Source organism: Taudactylus pleione, unplaced genomic scaffold (genome assembly GCF_031769625.1).
Source record: "Taudactylus pleione unplaced genomic scaffold, aTauple2 ptg000262l, whole genome shotgun sequence".
NCBI lineage: Eukaryota > Metazoa > Chordata > Amphibia > Anura > Myobatrachidae > Taudactylus > Taudactylus pleione.
The window spans coordinates 4,146,397-4,167,376 of record NW_028284664.1 but is presented as its reverse complement, the minus strand read 5'-3'; the positions used below and the strand labels follow the sequence as shown (position 1 = coordinate 4,167,376).

At 47.9% G+C, this 20,980-nt stretch overlaps 1 pseudogene; it reads right to left on the bottom strand.

Moving 5' to 3' along the window:
* Positions 1 to 756: 756 nt before the first annotated feature.
* On the bottom strand, positions 757 to 19,278 carry LOC148514037 (uncharacterized; annotated as a pseudogene).
* Between the last annotated feature and the right edge of the window lie 1,702 nt (positions 19,279 to 20,980).

Below are 20,980 nucleotides of genomic sequence, written 5' to 3'. Positions count from 1 at the left end.
GCTCCCCCCCTCTTACATCACGGCAGCCCAGCAAATGCTGCTTTGTGCTGGGCTGCACAGAGAGACTGCTCATGGCTGTAAGAAGCAGCCACATCAGTCTCCTATGCCTGTGAAGGGAACAATCAAGCTGATCGCACCCCCCACTGGTTATGCCAGCACGCAAAACTTTTCTTTTTTCTTAAGGGGGTGTGGCCACCCCTCCCGCGATTAGGCCTTGCCCCCTTTTACCCGACACGGCTCTTGGCGGGCCTGCCTATGGCTGTGTATTTACAAGTCTCAGGTGCTCTAGTCAGTAGGGCAGGCTGGTACTTACAGTTCTATAACAGCTAACTAGTCACAGGTTGTCTGTTTTACAGTTGTGTTTGGCTGCTAGTAAATCTAACTGTAATATATTTATGGCATACTTGCCTACCCTCCCGATTCAGCCAGGAGCCTCCCGAAAATCGTGTGCCGCTCCCGGCCCCTCAGAAAGGCAGGTAAGCCTCCCCGTCAGCTGCCGACCCCTACCGTGGTTATAAGGGAAACCCCTGCAGTGGTGGAGGAAAATGACGCGATTCACACTGAATCACATCATTTTGGCCAGGGAAAATCAGGGAGAGTTGGCAATTATGGATATGTGATGTTGGCATGACCTGTGTATAGTGATCAGTGATTATAAGGGTTTATGCTATTAGAATGATTTGTGTATAGGGATCAGTGTATAAATAGATCAGAAGGGGGCCCAAACCAGTATATTGACTGGGACCCCAAGGGGTCTTAATCTGGCTCTTGCTGACGTGCGCTGTTTAATAGTGTGGGCTCCTGCCGCCTGGCCTGCTCTCTCCTACCCTTGGCCTTGAGAAAGACAAAAAAGAACATTAAGCTGCAGACAGTATTTAAGTATAAGAACTAGGGGTGAGCGGGTTCGGATTTCTGAAATCCGAACCCCCCCGAACCCCCCTGATCCGAGTCTGATCCGAGTCAGGCTCGACTTTTCCCGCCTGACTCGGATCTGAAATCGAGGCAAAACGTCATCATCCCGCCTTCCGAGTCTCGCGGGTTTTGGATCCTATATAAGGTACCCGCGTCGGCGCCATTTTCTCACTCGGCTGTGGACAGTGAAGAGGGAGGGTGGGAGTTAGGGCTGTGTAGTGTAGTGTAGTGTAGTGCTGCTGTTGTCCACTACTTCAAAGTCCATAGGGGCTGGCTGTGTTGTGCTGTGCTGCTGTTGTTAATAGGGGCTGTGTCCACTACTTCAAAGTCCATAGGGGCTGGCTGGACTGTGTTGTGCAGTCAGTTCTCCATAGGGGCTGTGTCCACTCCAAAGTCCTGTGCAGTGTCCCAGTCCTAAAGGAGTGCTGTAGTGTTGTCCAGGGGGTGCTCTGTCCATCAGGGGTGCTCCCCCCAAGTGCTAAAAAAATAATATATTTTCTGTGTTTGTGAATTGTGTGCGCAGTAGCCGCACGTGCATCAACAAAGTAGTGCCAAGCGTGCGCCTGTGTCATAAGTAAAGGGCCGGCTGGCTTGACCGTTAAAGGGTGCTGTAACCCCCGAAAGTACACTCCAGTCCAAACCAAAAAAAAATTATTTTCTGTGTTTGTGAATTGTGTGCGCAGTAGCCGCACGTGCATCAACAAAGTAGTGCCAAGCGTGCGCCTGTGTCATAAGTAAAGGGCCGGCTGGCTTGACCGTTAAGGGTGCTGTAACCCCCGAAAGTACACTCCAGTCCAAACCAAAAAAAAAATTATTTTCTGTGTTTGTGAATTGTGTGCGCAGTAGCCGCACGTGCATCAACAAAGTAGTGCCAAGCGTGCGCCTGTGTCATAAGTAAAGGGCCGGCTGGCTTGACCGTTAAGGGTGCTGTAACCCCCGAAAGTACACTCCAGTCCAAACCAAAAAAAAAATTATTTTCTGTGTTTGTGAATTGTGTGCGCAGTAGCCGCACGTGCATCAACAAAGTAGTGCCAAGCGTGCGCCTGTGTCATAAGTAAAGGGCCAGCTGGCTTGACCGTTAAGGGTGCTGTAACCCCCGAAAGTACACTCCAGTCCAAACCAAAAAAAAAATTATTTTCTGTGTTTGTGAATTGTGTGCGCAGTAGCCGCACGTGCATCAACAAAGTAGTGCCAAGCGTGCGCCTGTGTCATAAGTAAAGGGCCGGCTGGCTTGACCGTTAAAGGGTGCTGTAACCCCCGAAAGTACACTCCAGTCCAAACCAAAAAAAAATTATTTTCTGTGTTTGTGAATTGTGTGCGCAGTAGCCGCACGTGCATCAACAAAGTAGTGCCAAGAGTGCGCCTGTGTCATAAGTAAAGGGCCGGCTGGCTTGACCGTTAAAGGGTGCTGTAACCCCCAAAGTACACTCCAGTCCAAACCAAAAAAAAAATTATTTTCTGTGTTTGTGAATTGTGTGCGCAGTAGCCGCACGTGCATCAACAAAGTAGTGCCAAGCTTGCGCCTGTGTCATAAGTAAAGGGCCGGCTGGCTTGACCGTTAAGGGTGCTGTAACCCCCGAAAGTACACTCCAGTCCAAACCAAAAAAAAAATTATTTTCTGTGTTTGTGAATTGTGTGCGCAGTAGCCGCACGTGCATCAACAAAGTAGTGCCAAGCATGCGCCTGTGTCATAAGTAAAGGGCCGGCTGGCTTGACCGTTAAAGCGTGCTGTAACCCCCGAAAGTACACTCCAGTCCAAACCAAAAAAAAAATTATTTTCTGTGTTTGTGAATTGTGTGCGCAGTAGCCGCACGTGCATCAACAAAGTAGTGCCAAGCGTGCGCCTGTGTCATAAGTAAAGGGCCGGCTGGCTTGACCGTTAAGGGTGCTGTAACCCCCGAAAGTACACTCCAGTCCAAACCAAAAAAAAAATTATTTTCTGTGTTTGTGAATTGTGTGCGCAGTAGCCGCACGTGCATCAACAAAGTAGTGCCAAGCGTGCGCCTGTGTCATAAGTAAAGGGCCGGCTGGCTTGACCGTTAAGGGTGCTGTAACCCCCGAAAGTACACTCCAGTCCAAACCAAAAAAAAAATTATTTTCTGTGTTTGTGAATTGTGTGCGCAGTAGCCGCACGTGCATCAACAAAGTAGTGCCAAGCGTGCGCCTGTGTCATAAGTAAAGGGCCGGCTGGCTTGACCGTTAAAGGGTGCTGTAACCCCCGAAAGTACACTCCAGTCCAAACCAAAAAAAAATTATTTTCTGTGTTTGTGAATTGTGTGCGCAGTAGCCGCACGTGCATCAACAAAGTAGTGCCAAGAGTGCGCCTGTGTCATAAGTAAAGGGCCGGCTGGCTTGACCGTTAAAGGGTGCTGTAACCCCCAAAGTACACTCCAGTCCAAACCAAAAAAAAAATTATTTTCTGTGTTTGTGAATTGTGTGCGCAGTAGCCGCACGTGCATCAACAAAGTAGTGCCAAGCTTGCGCCTGTGTCATAAGTAAAGGGCCGGCTGGCTTGACCGTTAAGGGTGCTGTAACCCCCGAAAGTACACTCCAGTCCAAACCAAAAAAAAAATTATTTTCTGTGTTTGTGAATTGTGTGCGCAGTAGCCGCACGTGCATCAACAAAGTAGTGCCAAGCGTGCGCCTGTGTCATAAGTAAAGGGCCGGCTGGCTTGACCGTTAAAGCGTGCTGTAACCCCCGAAAGTACACTCCAGTCCAAACCAAAAAAAAAATTATTTTCTGTGTTTGTGAATTGTGTGCGCAGTAGCCGCACGTGCATCAACAAAGTAGTGCCAAGCGTGCGCCTGTGTCATAAGTAAAGGGCCGGCTGGCTTGACCGTTAAGGGTGCTGTAACCCCCGAAAGTACACTCCAGTCCAAACCAAAAAAAAAATTATTTTCTGTGTTTGTGAATTGTGTGCGCAGTAGCCGCACGTGCATCAACAAAGTAGTGCCAAGCGTGTGCCTGTGTCATAAGTAAAGGGCCGGCTGGCTTGACCGTTAAAGCGTGCTGTAACCCCCGAAAGTACACTCCAGTCCAAACCAAAAAAAAAATTATTTTCTGTGTTTGTGAATTGTGTGCGCAGTAGCCGCACGTGCATCAACAAAGTAGTGCCAAGCGTGCGCCTGTGTCATAAGTAAAGGGCCGGCTGGCTTGACCGTTAAGGGTGCTGTAACCCCCGAAAGTACACTCCAGTCCAAACCAAAAAAAAAAATATTTTCTGTGTTTGTGAATTGTGTGCGCAGTAGCCGCACGTGCATCAACAAAGTAGTGCCAAGCGTGCGCCTGTGTCATAAGTAAAGGGCCGGCTGGCTTGACCGTTAAAGGGTGCTGTAACCCCCGAAAGTACACTCCAGTCCAAACCAAAAAAAAAATTATTTTCTGTGTTTGTGAATTGTGTGCGCAGTAGCCGCACGTGCATCAACAAAGTAGTGCCAAGAGTGCGCCTGTGTCATAAGTAAAGGGCCGGCTGGCTTGACCGTTAAAGGGTGCTGTAACCCCCAAAGTACACTCCAGTCCAAACCAAAAAAAAAATTATTTTCTGTGTTTGTGAATTGTGTGCGCAGTAGCCGCACGTGCATCAACAAAGTAGTGCCAAGCTTGCGCCTGTGTCATAAGTAAAGGGCCGGCTGGCTTGACCGTTAAGGGTGCTGTAACCCCCGAAAGTACACTCCAGTCCAAACCAAAAAAAAAATTATTTTCTGTGTTTGTGAATTGTGTGCGCAGTAGCCGCACGTGCATCAACAAAGTAGTGCCAAGCGTGCGCCTGTGTCATAAGTAAAGGGCCGGCTGGCTTGACCGTTAAAGGGTGCTGTAACCCCTGAAAGTACACTCCAGTCCAAACCAAAAAAAAAATTATTTTCTGTGTTTGTGAATTGTGTGCGCAGTAGCCGCACGTGCATCAACAAAGTAGTGCCAAGCGTGCGCCTGTGTCATAAGTAAAGGGCCGGCTGGCTTGACCGTTAAAGGGTGCTGTAACCCCTGAAAGTACACTCCAGTCCAAACCAAAAAAAAAATTATTTTCTGTGTTTAGCCGCACGTATATATCAAATCGATATAACATAAATGGAGGACCAAACTTTCTCCGATAAAAATAAAATAGAGAAAGATCAAGAACCACTTCCTCCTAGTGCTGAAGCTGCTGCCACTAGTCATGACATAGACGATAACATGCCATCAACGTCGTCTGCCAAGGCCGATGCCCAATGTCATAGTAGAGGGCACATACAATCCCAAATGGCAAAGTTCAGGAAAATGACCTTGAAAAAGACATTTAAATCAGCTGAAGAGAAACGTAAACTTGCCAATATGCCATTTACGACACGGAGTGGCAAGGAACGGTTAAGGTTGATCCCTAGTATGTTCATGACTAGTGGTTCAGCTTCACATGACGATGAAAGCCCTCCTCCCACTAAAAAAATCAAAAGAGTTAAGCTGGCAAAAGCACAGCGAAGAACTGTGCTTTCTAAGAAGATATCACAAATCCCCAAGGAGAGTCCAAGTGTGGTGGTGGTTGCGATGCCTGACCTTCCCAGCACTGGACGGGAAGAGGTGGCTCTTTCCACCATTTGCACGCCCCCTGCAAGTGCTGAAAGGAGCACCCACAGTCCACTTGCTGATATGCAAATTGAAGATGTCACTGTTGAAGTACAACAGGATGAGGATACTGGTGTAGCTGGCGCTGAGGAGGAAGTTGGCGAGGAGGATTCTGATGGTGATGTGGTTTGTTTAAATCAGGCTCCGGGGGAGACAGTTGTTGTCCGTGGGATGAAAAAGCCCATCACGGTCATGCCTGGGCAGAAGACCAAACATTCCACCTCTTTGGTCTGGCAATATTTCTATCCAAATCCGGACAACAACTGTCTTGCCATATGTACCATATGTAAAGGTGAAATAAGTAGGGGTAGGGACGTCAACCACCTAGGAACATCCTCCCTTATACGGCACCTGCAGCGCGTTCATAAAAAGTTACTGTCAAGTTCAGAAACTTTGGCTAAGACCGTAAGCAGTCCAGGGACACCTAAATCCCGTTGTCCTGTTGTATCCAAGCGCCTGCAAACCACACCGTCAACTCCCTCCTCGTCAATTTCCTCCTTAGTCAGGATCGGAAGTAGTCCTGCAGGCCATGTCACTGGCATGACTGACTCTCCTATCCGGGATTCCTCTGGAGGATCCTGCATTGCTACGCCTACTGCTGCCGCTGCTGCTGTTGCTGCTGCTGGGAGTCGTTCATCATCCCAGAGAGGAAGTAGGAACACCACTACTTTTACTAAACAATTGACCCTCCAACAGTCCTTAGCGAGGAGGATGAAGTACGACAGCAGTCATCCTGAAGCAAAACGTATAACTGAGGCCTTGACTGCTATGTTGGTGTTAGACGTGCGTCCGGTATCCGCCATTAGTGCAGTGGGATTTAGACAATTGATGGAGGTAGTGTGTCCCCGGTTCCAAATCCCGTCTAGATTCCACTTCACTAGGCAGGCGATACCGAGACTGTACAGAAACGTCAGAAAAAGTGTCCTCAGTGTCCTGAAAAATGCCGTTGTACACAATGTCCACTTAACCACGGACATGTGGACAAGTGGAACAGGGCAGACTAAGGACTATATGACTGTGACAGCCCACTGGGTAGATGTATCACCTTACGCAGCAACAGCAGCAGCGTCACCAGTAGCAGCATCTCAGAAACGCCAGCTCGTTACAAGGCAGGCTACGCTGTGTATCACCGGTTTCAGTAAGAGGCACACCGCCGACAACCTCTTAGAGAAACTGAGGGAAATCATCGCCCAGTGGCTTACCCCACTTAGACTCTCCTGGGGATTTGTGATATCTGACAACGCCACCAATATTGTGCGGGCATTACATCTGGGCAAATTCCAGCACGTCCCATGTTTTGCTCACACAATAAACTTGGTGGTGCAGAATTTTCTGAAAAGCGACAGGGGCGTGCAGGAGACGCTTTGGGTGGCCCGAAAAATTTCTGGCCACTTTCGCCATTCAGCGACTGCGTGCCGAAGACTGGAGCGCCAGCAAACACTCTTGAACCTACCCCGCCATCACCTGAAGCAAGAGGTTGTGACGCGGTGGAACTCAACCCTCTATATGCTTCAGAGGATGGAGGAGCAGCAAAAGGCCATACAAGCCTATACATCCACCTATGACATAGGCAAAGGAGGGGGTATGCACCTGACTCAAGCGCAGTGGAGAATGATTTCCGTGTTGTGCAAGGTTCTCCAGCCCTTCGAACTTGCCACACGTGAAGTCAGTTCAGACACAGCCAGCTTGAGTCAGGTCATTCCCCTCATCAAGCTTTTGCAGAAGCAGCTGGAGAAAGTGAAGGAGGAGCTAAGACGGAGCGATTCCGCTCGGCATGTGGGACTTGTGGATGAAGCCCTTCATTCGCTTTGCCAGGATTCCAGGGTGGTCAATCTGTTGAAATCAGACCACTACATTTTGGCCACCGTGCTTGATCCTAGGTTTAAAGCCTATGTGGTGTCTCTCTTTCCGGCCGACACAAGCCTGCAGAGGTGCAAAGACCTGCTGGTGAACACACTGTCAGCTGAAGCGGAACGTGACACGTCAACGGCTCCTTCTTCATTTTCTCCCGCAACTGGGGCTGCCAGGAAAAAACTTAGGTATCCTAAGCAACCCGCTGGTGGTGATGCAGGGCAGGCAGGACCAAGTTTGGACATCTGGTCCGGACTGAAGGACCTGGCAACAATTTCTGACATGTCTACTGTCACTGCATATGATACTGTCACCATTGACAGAATGGTGGAGGATTACATCGGTGACAGCATCCAAGTAGGCATGTCAGACAGTCCATACCTGTACTGGCAGGAAAAAGAGGCAATTTGGAGGCCCCTGTACAAGCTGGCTCTATTTTACCTGAGTTGCCCCCCCTCCAGTGTGTACTCCGAAAGAGTGTTTAGTGCAGCCGGGAACCTTGTCAGCGAAAGGCGTAGGAGGTTGCTTCCACAGAATGTGGAGAAGATGATGTTCATCAAAATGAATTATCACCTCTTCCAGGGAGACCAGCCTCCAGAAGGTACAGAGGGACCTGTGGTGGTGGATTCAAGTGGGGACGAGTTAATACTTTGTGAGGATGAGGATGTACACACTGAAGAGGGTGAGGAATCGGTGGATGAGGAGGATGAGGATGACATCTTGCCTCCGTAGAGCCAGTTTGTGCAGGGACACATTAATTGCCAGCTTGTTTTGTGGGGGCCCAAACGAACCAATCATTTCAGCCACAGTTGTGTGGCAGACCCTGGCGCTGAAATGATTGGTTTGTTAAAGTGTGCATGTCCTGTTTATACAACATAAGGGTGGGTGGGAGGGCCCAAGGACAATTCCATCTTGCACCTCTTTTTTTTCTTTGCATTATGTACAGTTTGGGGCCTAGTTTTTCAAACTGCCATCCTGTCTGCCACTGCAGTATCACGCCTAGATGGGTCACGTGTTTGTGCCGCCCACTCGTGTCGCTTAGCATAGTCATCCAGCTACCTCGGTGCAACCTTTTGGACATAAAAACACTATTGTGAGGTGTGAGGTGTTCAGAATAGACTGGAAATGAGTGGAAATTAAGGTTATTGAGGTTAATAATAGCATAGGAGCTGAAAAACCTACAAATTCTGTGATTTTAGCTGTTTTTATGCTTTTTTTAAAAAAAATACAGATCCAAAACACAAAACCCAGAACCCAAAACACGGAAGGGTGGTTTTGGCAAAACCAATCCAGATCCAAAACACGAAGAAAGATCCAGATCCAAAACCAAAACACAAAACACGAAAAGTGGCCGGTGCACACCCCTAATAAGAACCAGATGGGGGAAGGGGAAAATATGGGTTTGGCGGACTAAGGGACAAAGGGAGGTGAGTAGAGGAGCACACAGTACTGCAGCCATCACATAATTACGGATGTCTCTGAGAGAGACATCCTTAAGCCGGGTATCCACTAGGCAATTTTGACAGGCGATTGAATGATAACGACGTCTTTATCGTGCAATCGCCCACTAATAAGGCATGTGAATAACAACGACGACCAGCGATGCACGTGCCCGCTGGTTGTTTTTGCCATCTATCATCGCCCGTACATGCTGGTCAACCTGGTGATCCCGTCAGTTTCAGCATATACGGGGATGACGGATGTTCCTGTACTGAACGAGTAAACGTTCATTCTAGGCACATCACTAGACATACAAAAGAGAGCACAATTGCAATGTCGTAATCTTGCCCTTGTTTGTATTTCTATAAGTGGATACGCGGCTTTATTGTATTCAGCAGAGGAAGACACCACCTCTGCACTTTCACTTAACTGGCTGGGAAGTGTGTAATTGGTGGTGCTGGTGGGGTAGAGGGGGAGTAGACTAAAGGGTGCCAAAAAAACCTTGCACCGGCCCTGAGAAGGTGGCTTGCGATATGCCAACCACCCTCCTCATCACTGACTGAAAGTTCCCAGCAGCCCAAAAGTGCAGAACAGCCAGCAGTTTGTATAGGCCTGATATGGCTCATTACCGCGCAGTGTCTGGCTCAAGGTGAGTCTTAACGAGGTCATACAGGTGCATTAAGTTGTTGCGGTTGTGTCATCCAGGCGGGTACAGCAAGGATCGCAGTTGCTTATACGCACGCAATCAGCCAATTAATTTTCACTGCGCATGCATCACAGTGCGTGAACCAGATGCTGCGATCAGGACTGTGATCGCAGAGGATACGCAAACCCATGGGAGAGTGACTGACAGGAAGTGCCGTTTGTGTGGGGTGGTTGGGCGAATGCAGACGTGCCAGTGCATTCACACGCCATTTCAGGGGCATGCATAAATTATCCACTGCGATACCAGATGCATCATGAGGCCTCATAGCGTGCGCAGAAGTTAGCAATTGCTGAGTGAGGTCTGACCTACCTTTATTGTGTGTATGGGTCCGATGTTACTCGATGTTATTGATTGTTTTGCTATGTTGCCCTAGTATACGGCTGCGAGTAAGGGCAAGTGGGCGTCCTTATGTCAGGCTGCGATTGCAATATGAATGGAAACATTTACATATCACCGCTGATATTAGCAACTGCGATACGTCGTGCGTATAAGCTGAATAGCGATCCCTGCTGAATCAGACCCAGTGTTACTGCACAAATGAGCTGCCAAATGGTGTCCTATTCTCCATGTGCAATCCTTCTGCTGCAAATATCTACTGTATGATAACAACCAATGCACAGCCACAGTGTTTAAAGCAGTTATCTATGAAACGTGTAATCGTTCTGTTTTAACAACTTGTTTGATCCTGTTTTTAAGTATATGACTTGCTTTATACACTCATGGACATCCATCCTTCAACATGTCCAGTTGGCAAAATGTTCATTTTGTATTTTCTCTTGGATTACTTGATATTTATATCCTTGTTACTGATAAAGAATATGGTGCCCGATTTCAGAGTTGGGAATAGAGAGAGAGATAGCACTTAACTGTGTACCTGGACACAGTTTTTTTTGCATGTAGTGTAAATACTGGCTGCTTTTACATGTAGCCCACAAATACTGCACAGCTTTATTATTACTCTACAATTTAGATGTCAGTTTGGACACCTCCCTCCCAAATCTAAACCTCTCTGCACATTTTAAATCTGCCCCACCTGCAGTGCAGCATGGTTTCACCAAGATGATCAGTTGAGAGAGATCTCTCTCTCTATTCCCAACTCTGAATCAGGCCCATAGACACATAAAGGGCGCGAGTGGTCCTTGCAATGGCGTTTCCGCCGCTTTTCCAGTACCGCAACTCACGACCTGGGCTTACAATAGACTTGTGCACGTTTGCTTGCAGCCCAGAGGTACCCTAAGTACGGCTTGTACAGTAGCCACACTTACTCATGGATATATGAGAGGGGAAGTGAATGGGGATTGTCATTGAGTGGCGGCTGCAATATTGTCCTGGACAACTTATCACTCCACTAAGGCAATGGATTCTAGCATTAAAACTGAACAGATAATAGTTGTAAGCAAACACTAACTGGCTAAAATATTCCCCATGCTACATTCATTGTGCCAGTTTTAAAGAAAAATGACTCGGAAAGATGAATAACTGCTCCAGTCACCTCTTCTTTCTTTCTATGGCTGGCTATAGCCCTTATCTTTGTGCCACCACATTTCAGTGGGCCCCTATCATTGCAATTCCCCTGCGGGTCCTTAATGCCCCAGTCTGACATTGCCCCCAAATAACCAAACACTGATGTATGTGGCATTAAAGTGTCGGTTCTTATTTTAAGCAAGACATAATGTACAAATTTAAATCATTTGTGTTTTAATAATGACAAAAACATGTGAGTAACGTTTGCACCATTTCACTTAATGTGCTTACATTTTTTTTTGCAGGAAACTGTTTGCAAAACAATGTAAAATAGTAAAGTGTACTAACCAAATGCTAAACACAATACTTATAGTCAACCAAAAAATCCATTTAATGTAATGTAATCATTCTATTTAGGATTAGGGCAATTTATGGACCAATCACTCTCTATCCCCTCCGCCATCTGGTGCTGCTCTGGCCTGTGGCTGATGAGGTGCTCTCTACCTGCCTGCGGGATCACCGCCTACATGGTGAGTTAAGAGGGGTGGTATTTGGGGTTGTGGCCCCTGACCTGCTGCTTCTGCCTTCTTTATAGATTGCCACTAGGTTTTGAGAAAATTGGTCTATAGTTGCATTCATCTCCCTGATGGCTTGGGCCTATGTCTACATCATGTGCAGCATGCTCTGTTGTGTTGTTCATGTCACTGCGGCTCAGCTCCATTGTATGGATGAGCTGCCTTTGGTGTTGGCTTTGTCGGCTAGCACACCTGTAGATTTGGTTGGTGTGGTGTGCCAAACCGCTCATATTTTCTACCAGCTTCTTCAGCAGGTCTTTGTTTGTTATTTGCTGGGTGGCCCAGTTGGCCCAAAACTGTTGCTCCTGGGTTGGATGCGGAGATGTTGGGCTAAATTGAGGTGCAGGAGTCGGCTGCCTAGGTGGTGTGTGCAGAGCGGCAGAAATCTTAGCTATATTTAAAACATAGATCTCCTCTGCTTCAGGCTCCTGCACTTGTATCAAGGCTGGCTGCTGGATATCCTCCTTTGCTTCAGGCTCCTGCACTTGTTGTATCGGGGCTGGCTGCTGGATATCCTCCTCTGCTTCAGGCTCCTGCACTTGTTGTGTCGGGGCTGGCTGCTGGATATCCTCCACTGCTTCAGGCTCCTGCACTTGTTGTGTCGGGGCTGGCTGCTGGATATCCTCCTCTGCTTCAGGCTCCTGCACTTGTTGTGTTGGGGCTGGCTGCTGGATATCCTCCTCTGCTTCAGGCTCCTGCACTTGTTGTGTTTGGGGTGGCTGCTGGATATCCTCCTCTGCTTCAGGCTCCTGCAATTGTTGTGTCGGGGCTGGCTGCTGGATATCCTCCTCTGCTTCAGGCTCCTGCACTTGTTGTGTCGGGGCTGGCTGCTGGATATCCTCCTCTGCTTCAGGCTCCTGCACTTGTTGTGTTGGGGCTGGCTGCTGGATATCCTCCTCTGCTTCAGGCTCCTGCACTTGTTGTGTTTGGGGTGGCTGCTGGATATCCTCCTCTGCTTCAGGCTCCTGCAATTGTTGTGTCGGGGCTGGCTGCTGGATATCCTCCTCTGCTTCAGGCTCCTGCACTTGTTGTGTCGGGGCTGGCTGCTGGATATCCTCCTCTGCTTCAGGCTCCTGCACTTGTTGTGTCGGGGCTGGCTGCTGGATATCCTCCTCTGCTTCAGGCTACTGCACTTGTTGTGTCGGGGCTGGCTGCTGGATATCCTCCTCTGTTTCAGGCTCCTGCACTTGTTGTGTTGGGGCTGGCCGCTGGATATCCTCCTCTGCTTCAGGCTCCTGCACTTGTGTTGGGGCTGGCTGCTGGATATCCTCCTCTGCTTCAGGCTCCTGCACTTGTTGTGTTGGGGCTGGCTGCTGGATGTCCAACTCTGTGAAGAAAGTAAAGTTGTGTGTAAGGATTTTTATTTTATTGTTTGTTATGTGGTTGATTATTTCTGCTCTACATTTACTAAAGGCTCTAGAAATGTAAGTGGTGTTGTCCATACCAGTAATATAATATCTGTCTAGCATGGATCTTTTCCTTGCTAAAAAATTAAACACAGTACGTGGTGGGTGGGTATGGGCCTCGTCACCACTTTTTCGTTCTGAAGCCATTACTACTGTAAATGTAATATTTTTACCAAAAACAAAGATGTAAGGTGCCCACACACTATACAGTAATGGTGAAGTTATTTCTGATTAGGATGCATTGTAAGGACAAATTCTGCACTGTCCATGAATAATAACAATGGCAATATGTGTGTGTTGTTCCAATCTTCAGACCTTCACTACAGCAGGGAAGATATTGCAAACTCCCTTATGATGTTATACAGAATGCAGCATGGCCAACATCGTTATCCTCCCCCACCAACATTGCTTCCTTGCTACTAGCATGGGCAAGTATGTATACACTTGTTAGTGCAACCCCCCCAAGTCATCATTGATGTCAATGTATAATGTACAAATTGTGTAGTGTGTTGGCACCTTAACACAATCAAGGTCTAGGGGTATATTTTTTTATTGTTTTCAGAGTGGAAATGTTCTCAATATCAAGCAAACCTTTTTATATTGAAAAAAAATATTTGTATAACATAATAGCTAACATGTGATTGTTTGAGGCAAAATTTACACTTTTTAAATACAGGTACAGTGTACTGCATTTTAAGAAGAAAAAAAAACACCCTACACTGCTAACATTATGTGTAAGTGGTTGTGTAATGTGTATGTTGTGTCACCTATATAGGAATGTTACTCACCTTCAAGTTGAGGAGAAGAAAGAACCGGCCGTTCAGGAGTCCCCAGCAGCTGCTGTGAGGGCAATGGTGACACCACTGACAGACTTTGTGATGTTGTCCTGCAGGATGAAGGTCCTAAAGAGAAGTTATAAAGAATTAGACCTTTGTTGGAATTGTCCCTTCACAGACCACACAGTGAATAATTACATACCTGCCACTTGTTCATCACACTGATAACTGCAGAGGGTTGGCCTGAGGTGGGAGAAGACCTCTTCTGCACTGTAAAATGTAAATAATGTTTTATATATATTTTTTATTCTGCCTTTACAAATGTTTTTCTTGAATTTTTGAATTATTTTAAAGAAACATTCTGCACACACAACGCATGATGTCAGGAACAGTATGCAGGTCCGGCCCGACCATTACGCTGGGTACGCGGGCACGTAGAGCACCACAGTGAGGAGGGCGCCGCCATCCTGCAGCCTGACAGTGAAGGGATGCGATGGGGCAGCAGGGGGGCGCCGGGTCCTAGGGAGGACAGCGCCACATCAGGGAACGGGCAATGACAGTGCTTCGGCATATATAACTCACGGGAGCAGGGCCGGAACCACCAGAAACAAGGGGTCCCTCCTCCAATGCCTAAAAACATGGTCTGCTAAGGGCTGTGGCTCCATCGTGATCCCCTGTCACTGCTTCAATGTTCCTGACCTGCTGCCCGGGAGTACTGCGCCTTCTACACCGATGCACACACTCCTGTGGTCTGGCATAGAGCATGACTGTCCAGTCACTCACCAGTCGCGCTGCTGCCTGTGACCCAGCCCCACATTCTTCCACCACATGACACATCGAGATTCTTCTACCCGAGGTCCCAGCCGACGCAACTCAGCCAAGTGAAGAGAGAACAAGAAGATGACTGGACCTAAGGTTAAGTTACAGACATGTGGCAGGTAGCTCAGCTAAGTAGCACAGCGATGGAAAGGCCGCCAGGGAGAGGTTAAGCACAGATGGGTAGAGGCTGCCGGGCAGAGGCCGTCTGGTAGAGGATAAGCACAGGCGGGTGGAGGCTGCCGGGTAGAGGCCGCCAGGGAGAGGCTAAGCACAGATGGGTTGAGGATGCCGGGGAGAGGCTGAGCACAGCCGGGGAGATGCTAAGCACAGACAGGGAGAGGCTAAGCACAGATGGGTGGAGGCTGCCGGGGAGAGGTCACTGGGGAGAGGCTAAGCACAGACGGTTGGAGGCTGCTGGGGAGAGGCCGCTGGGGAGAGGCTAAGCACAGACGGGTGGAGGCTGCCGGGGAGAGGCCGCTAGGGAGAGGCTAAGCACAGATGGGTGGAGGCTGCCGGGGAGAGGTCGCTGGGGAGAGGCTAAGCACAGATGGGTGGAGGCTGCTGGGGAGAGGCTGAGCACAGCCGGGGAGATGCTAAGCACAGACAGGGAGAGGCTAAGCACAGACGGGTGGAGGCTGCCGGGCAGAGGCCGCTGGGGAGAGGCTAAGCACAGATGGGTGCAGGCTGCTGGACAAAGGCTGAGCACAGCCGAGGAGAGACCGCTGGGGCAATTAGAGAGCATTGTAATAGCACATACTGCAGGTGCTGTGAGGAGTACAGGACAGATGGAGGAATAAAGAAGCTGTGTGTGTGTGTGGGGGGGTGTGCACATATGGACATGGAGGGGAAATATAGAGACCTAATTGGGCATATTTGGATATTGAGAGGCACATTTGGACATGAAGGGGCACATACAGACTAGTATGGGCACCTGCAGACACATAGGGCCAGATATGAACATGGAGGGACACATAGGTCCTCATTCAGAGCCACTCGCTAGCGGCAGTACGCTCGTTCCGAGCGATGTTCGCACATCTGCGCATGCGTACGGATCGTTATACGCATGCGCGAACCAGTCAGTGCGGCCGAAATTCATGTGCTCGCAATATAGCGAATGCCTGCTATTTTGAGTGACAGAATGAGGCGTATGTGGGTGGTAACAGGGGAAGGTGCTTGAAAATGGGGAGTGGAGATCCGAACGCAGGCGTGCTTAAAGGTCAAAACGGGCGTTTTAAGGGAGTGCACAATTAATCCAGCAGCGTCTTTGACCACGTCACTTGGTTTTTTTTAACTCAGAACTGCTCGCAAAATACTGGTTGAAAAAACCAACCACAAGAATAGCGAGCAGTTCATACGCTGGTCGATGTACTCGATTAATCTAATAAATAGCGGACATGACGTATGGTGCGAGCGGCCAGGGGGCGTTTTTAACAAATAAACGAGCGTATGTTTTGCTCGCTCGTTCAGACTTAGAGGTGTGAACAGACTGCAATTTGCGAACGGATCATTTGAATAGCCACCCCTTGTTTTTGAACGAACGACCGCAAATAGCAAACGGGTCTGAATCAGGCCCATAGTCATTGTGGGGTATATACAGACACACGCAGAGACATAGGGGATCAGAGACAGACATACTACAGAAGGGCACATACAGACATGGAGGGACACATGCAGACATATGGGGGCAGATATAGACATAGAGGGAAACGTATATATAGACAGAGGGGCACATACAGACATGGAGGGACACATGCAGACATGTGGGGGCAGATACAGACATAGAGGGATATGTATATGTAGACATAGAGGCGCACATACAGACATGTGGGGGCAGATACAGACATAGAGGGATATGTATATGTAGACATAGAGGCGCACATACAGACATCTGGGGGCAGATACAGACATAGAGGGATATGTTTATGTAGACATAGAGGCGCACATACAGACATGTGGGGGCAGATACAGACATAGAAGGATATGTATATGTAGACATAGAGGCGCACATACAGACATGGAAAGACGAAACAAAGAAAATAATTGTAAAATGGTAAGAATAATCTAAGCAGAATATATATTGTGATTAGTATAAAGGCTACTGTACCTAAATACATATAAGCCTCAAAATATTTTATAGAGAAGGTAAATAAGGTCTGTAGCTCGAATAGATAATTGACAATTAGTATTGTCAATTATGTTTCACACCGCCTGTTTTGAAGGATGATACATTTGGATAGCCTTTATACTAACATTACTATTTCAATAATTTGATATACAGTATATATATCTCCTATTTACGTGTGTGTGTATATATACTATATTTCTCTGTCTATATATATTTGCACCATTTTTATTTACATTTAGAAACTCTCCTCCAACTTTGTCTCAGGCCAGTGTTTGAATTTAGCAACAGTCTCAAAAGCTTCAGGGAAATACAGAAGTAAATGTAGGAGTAAAGAAAAGCTTCAGGGAAATACAGAAGTAAATGTAGGAGTAAAGAAAAGCTTCAGGGAAATACAGAAGTAAATGTAGGAGTAAAGAAAAGCTTCAGGGAAATACAGAAGTAAATGTAGGAGTAAAGAAAAGCTTCAGGGAAATACAGAAGTAAATGTAGAAGTAAAGAAAAGCTTCGGGAGCCATTGGGCTCTATTTACTACAATCCGCATATTGAATGCAGATTGTAGTGTGATATTACCGAGTGAATTCGCATTGCGAATTCAGGCAATATCACAGGGATTTACTATAAATCCCTTGCAGGGACAGAGCTTGCGATAAAGCTCTGTCCCTGCGGATCCCATCCGCACTCTAGTCGCGGTATTTTCGGAAAAAATACCGCGACTAAGAGTCCGCGCAGGCGCCGACCGACCACCGCTACTACCCCCCCACCGACGCTAAGCCCCGCCCCCGACGCTAAGCTCCGCCCCCGATCACAGACCCCCGCGACCGTGACCCCCCGCGACCCCCCCTCCCTTCATTACACTTACCTGCATCCTCATGGCCTCCGGTGATCTTCTCCGGGCTTCCCGATCAGGTGATCTCCCATACTGCACTGGGGCCCGATCACCTGATGACCGGGCCCCAGTGTACTATGGGAAACCAGCTGACCGGAGAGGAGCCATCACCGGAGGCCCGATCACCGGTCCCTGGATTCAGGTAAGTAAAAAATAAAAATGTTTAATTTTTTTTTTCTTTTTTTTACAGCAATCAGCTTGCGGTCTGCTTAGACCACATAGCTGAGTACTGGTACCGGCTCCAGCCTCTGCTCTCCCCGTTAGAGCAGAGTGGGAGCCCGGTAACCGGGGGAGACCCTGGATAACGCCACCTCCAGGTGGCGTTATTATCACAGGGCTTCCCCCGGTATTTTTTTACAATTTATTTTTAGTAACTGTGGTCGGATCACATTTCCCATTACAATTATGGGAAATGTGATCTGCTTTACTAAAAATAAGTGATACTGGGGGTTGGAGTAGAATTTTACTAATTCTACTCCAATTGCCCTGTAATAACTACAGGTGAAACTAAAATAATGTGAAAAGGGTGTGAAAACACCCTTTTTCACTTTATTTTAGTAAAAATAATGTTAATAAATAGAGCCCATTGTGAGGTAGGACAAGTTTATTTAAGAATTCAAAAAGGTTTACAATTTTCTTTTACTATTTTCTTATCTTGTCAGATTTTGTAAAAGGATATTTCAGTGGGTGAGATATCGTGTCAGGGAGTGGTGGTGAGTGAGGGCTATTGCATTGGGTGAATTATTGGTTCAGGGGTGATAGTAAGGAATAGTAAGTAAGGAATTACAGTAGGTCAGTAAAGTTCCAGGGAGTAGTGGTGAGTAAATGGTATTTTTTGTGGGTGAGGTATGGTGCCAGGGAGTAGTGGTGAGTATTGGTTATATGTGTGGATAAGGAATGGTTCAAGGAGGGCTGGTGCATTAGTGGTATTTCTGTGGGTGAGGTCATGAGGTATACAGTAGGATCAGGGAGTGACTGTAGTTATGGAGATACATGATCAGATAGACATAGTGTGTAAAGAGTATTTAAGTAGCCTCTCTCTCTCTCTGCCTCTCTCTCCTCTCTGTAACTCTCTTTGCCTCTCTCTCCACTCTCTGCACCTCTCTCTTAAATGTATTGCACCTGTCTTTGGTCTCTCTCCTCTTTGTTGTTGGCCCCCTTTGGCTTCCTTTTCTCTCCCAGGGCCATGGGCTTGCCTCCAGCATGACAAAAATGGGGTGTGGCTCATGGGTACGACTTTTCCCACGAGACCAAGCTACCTTGCAAAAGTGCTCCATGGAGCGCCAACATATATATTCGCTTACCAAGTAAATTGAGCTCAGGCCGGCCCTGACAGTATGTAAAGTACATTGTCAATAAAATTATACACAAATGTTGAATCAGTATTAGTGGTCAGTATTGCTCACATAAATAATGGGTGTAGTATATAATTTTAGCTGCAAACATAACAAACACTTCCATTCTTTTGGCTGTAATTGTAAAATTGATTACCCAACTATTTTGCATGCTAAAACACATTTTCATCAGAAATACTCACTACAACATTACAGTCATAAAACCTCATGCGGCATGTGTCAGAGGTGCAAGGTTCCTTGCCCCTCTTCATCTACGGCTGTGATGGCCACCTGCCAGATTATGTTTTTCCTATAGGAGGGCACCTTGGCAGCGTCATGGCCAAACAGCTGGTGGTGATGCCTCATCAGCTCAGTCACCAGGGCCATGTTTTCCGCATAAATGAATCTCACATTGCGGCCGGTCCTGGTCCGTGTGCACTGATGAGGATCCTTCTCATTCTCCTCTGCAGAAGAGTTTGGGGCCTGAACTGCCAGCTCCTCGACCTCCTCAATATCCCCTACCAGACTAGCCTCACTGTCACACATTCCCCCCAATATCCCCTACCTGACTAGCCTCACTGTCACACATTCTCCCCAACTTCCACTACCTGACTAGCCTCAGTCACACATTCTCCCCAACATCCCTTACCTGACTAGCCTCCCCGTCACACATTCTCACCAACATCCCCTACCTGACTAGCCTCACTGTCACACATTCTCACCAACATCCCCTATCTGACTAGACTCCCCATCACACATTCTCACCAACATTCCCTACCTGACTAGCCTCACTGTCACACATTCTCCCCAACATCGCCTACCTGACTATCCTCACTGTCACACATTCTCACCAACATCCCCTACGTGACAAGCCTCACTGTCACACATTCTCACCAACATTCCCTACCTGACTAGACTCACTGTCACACATTCTCCCCAACTTCCCCTACCTGACTAGCCTCAGTCAAACATTCTCCCCAACATCCCCTACCTGACTAGCCTCCCCGTCACACATTCTCAACAACATCCCCTACCTGACTAGCCTCACTGTCACACATTCTCCCCAACATTCCCTACCTGACTAGCCTCACTGTCACACATTCTCACCAACATCCCCTACCTGACAAGCCTCACTGTCACACATTCTCACCAACATCCCCTACCTGACTAGCCTCACTGTCACACATTCTCACCAACATCCCTGACCTGACTAGCCACACTGTCACACATTCTATCCAACATACCCTACCTGACTAACCTCACTGTCACACATTCTTCCCAACATCCCCTACCTGACTAGCCTCACTGTCACACATTCTCACCAACATCCCCTACCTGACTAGCCTCCCCGTCACACATTCTCACCAACATCCCCTACCTGACTAGCCTCACTGTCACACATTCTTCCCAACATCCCCTACCTGACTAGCCTCACTGTCACACATTCTCACCAACATCCCCTACCTGACTAGCCTCACTGTCACATATTCTCACCAACATCCCCTACCTGACTATCCTCCCCGTCACACATTCTCCCGAACATCCCCTACCTGACTAGCCTCACTGTCACACATTCTCACCAACATCCCCTACCTGACTACCCTCACTGTCACACATTCTTCCCAACATCCCCTACCTGACTAGCCTCACTGTCACACATTCTCACCAACATCCCCTACCTGTCTAGCCTCCCCGTCACACATTCTCACCAACATCCCCTACCTGACTAGCCTCACTGTCACACATTCTCCCCAACATCCCCTACCTGACTAGCCTCACTGTCACACATTCTCACCAACATCCCCTACCTGACTAGCCTCACTGTCACACATTCTCACCAACATCCCCTACCTGACTAGCCTCCCCGTCACACATTCTCCCGAACATCCCCTACCTGACTAGCCTCACTGTCACACATTCTCCCCAACATCCCCTACCTGACTAGCCTCACTGTCACACATTCTCTCCAACATCCCCTACCTGACTAACCTCACTGTCACACATTCTCACCAACATCCCCTACGTGACTAGCCTCACTGTCACACATTCTCCCCAACATCCCCTACCTGACTAACCTCACTGTCACACA